Genomic DNA, 2558 nt, shown 5'->3' on the forward strand with positions numbered 1-2558 from the left:
TCCTTTTTCAACTATGGCACATTAAACACATTACAGGAATCCCTTACTACCCTCAAGGACAAGTGATTGTAGAAAGAGCACACCTATATATTAAAATTACAAAAACAAAAAGAAGGAATAGAGTTATTGACTCAAGCACAGTTAGATTTAGCCGTTTTTACTGTAAACTTTTTAAATCCAGGTGCAGACAATAAAGTGACCCCTGCAGAACTTCATTGTTCAACATCCCACAACAATGCCCAACATAGGGCTCTAGTGCTTTGGAAGGACATCAGCACAGGGAAATGGGAAGGACCGGTTCAGCTAATAATGTGAGGAAGAGGTTATGTCTGTAATCCAACAGGTGATGGATCCACAAGGTGGCTACTATCCAGGAATATATGACCTTGGCAAGGGACATGACCAGCACTGGAGACAGTCCCATGCGATGGCTCTGCTGATCCGAGCCCTCTACAGGAAGAGCACATCCCATGAGGCTTGCCCCCAGGGACTTGCCAATAAGACAGACAATCTAACTCTGAAAATCTTTTGATTACCTTAATGGCACCACTGGCAGTATCCTATGTATAATGCCTGCTTCAGGAGCAGAGTATTAGGCTTATGCTCCAAATCCACCATTACTTTGGCAGACCTCTCCACCTAAGATTTATCATGAACCAGACACAACTAGCCCTAAATTAGATAAAAGGCTTTCACTTTTTTCAAATTCTTCTTATATGAGATCTCTGCTAATTGACCTATTTTTTTTAAAAAAATGTTCTGATGAGTCTCTTTATGATAGCAAACTTAAAAAATTATTATAATTCAATTTGGCCAAAAACATATTTAGTTGCACTCTGATTTTATAAGTAAATTGTCTTGTGTCTTTTTGTTTGTCTCTCTGACCAATCTGTAAACAGTTGTTTTATTTGAGCTCAATAACTTTTTCTTCTTCTTGTATTTTCTGGATTATTGAAACATTTGTTTATAATTTAATCTGATTTATAGATAAACATCATCTAAAATTAAGGATATGCTTCCACTAAGGTTGCCAGCTGGTCAAAATGATGTCAAAATTGGTTTTATAAATGTCATGTGTATTGTTGTTTTTTGTATTATGACTTGAGTGTCTCTCTTTGTTCAAATTTAATGTGTTAAATATAGATGGGTTATCAAAAATTTATTAAGCTAATTAAACAAAAATCCCTAGGGTAAGGAGAAACTATTGGACAGGACTATTCATTGATGAATAAGGAAGCAGCTGCCTGGAAACATTCTTCCAGTCCTTGTTCATTAATGGAGAGCCCCAATAATCTCCATAACCTTTTGGGAGATGCCCCAATAAATATTGTTCAAATATATTATTGTGATATTTTCATTGGTCAGCATCAAAATGTTTAAGTTTTAAAAAAAAAGACAATAAGATTTTCTGATTAAAAGATATAATTGGTACAAAACTAAATTAAGAAACAAAATAATGCCAATTTGTTATTGCTAACTTCATGATGTATTATATGTATTCATGCCTTCCAAATGTACAGTATTCCAAAATGTTAAACTGGAATTGTTTATAATAATAGACATCTGCCTTTCTCTTGTGCCCCAGATATTTGTAATAAGAGGTTCATGTCAAGCCAACATGAGATCATCAGTCAAATGGTAGTTTTTAGCAAAAACCTATGTGGTGTGTATGCTATGTATATGTCACTACCTTAAGAGTTGCTTAGATACTGAACAGCCCACACAGTGTTACAAACTTCTTCAATGACATCCTACTAAAGGACAACAAATTAGGTAAAAGCTTTTATGTATTAGGTAGGGAAGATTGACTAAAAAAGATTATTCTATTCCAAGATGGAGATTTAAATAGATTTTTAAAATGTCATCATGCCTGTTATGCTACACTACTATGTGTGGCTTTTGATTTCAAATTTTCTCTGTAAAACTATATAACTATTGTCTGTTCACATTCAATAGGTATTCAACTACTAGAACATCCTTGGTTGCTTAAAAAAAAAAAAAAAAAAAAAAAACAGTTCTCTGGTTATACTTTTTTTTGTTTTGTTTTTTTCCAGTACAGAGTTGAACTCACAACCTTCCGCTTGCCAGGCAGGCACTGTGCTGCTGAGCTGAATCCCCAGCCCCAGGTTATACTTTATCTTTCAAGGTGCTCCCACTACAATGTAATGTCATTAACCTTCTCTTCTGCATGTTCAACAACTGTGGTTTTGGAGATGAAAAATTAGAAAGGTAGGTGGGCTAAGCAGATAGCCAATATTTTGGCCCTAGCCCTCCAAGGTGAATGAGAACCCAGGACATAAGAGAACCTTTGCTGTGACATCCTGTAACTTGGTTGAGTCCCTGAACTTCTGAACAAGGAGATTGTGAGAACACAGAGGAAAGTGATTCTACAGTGTATACTGTGCCTAAGGAGAGTCACCAGAAGAAAAAAATCTCCTAAGCTTTCAGAGAAAGTAACTTGGTCGAGCAATGGCCATGACTCATCCAGAGAGCAGACACTGACAGAAGAACTGAGAGGAACTGAACATGGTTCCAAGGCAAACCCTGAGGAGATTTAG

The sequence above is a fragment of the Chinchilla lanigera genome, unplaced genomic scaffold (assembly GCF_000276665.1).
Source record: "Chinchilla lanigera isolate Chin_1 unplaced genomic scaffold, ChiLan1.0 scaffold00110, whole genome shotgun sequence".
In the NCBI taxonomy this organism is placed as follows: domain Eukaryota; kingdom Metazoa; phylum Chordata; class Mammalia; order Rodentia; family Chinchillidae; genus Chinchilla; species Chinchilla lanigera.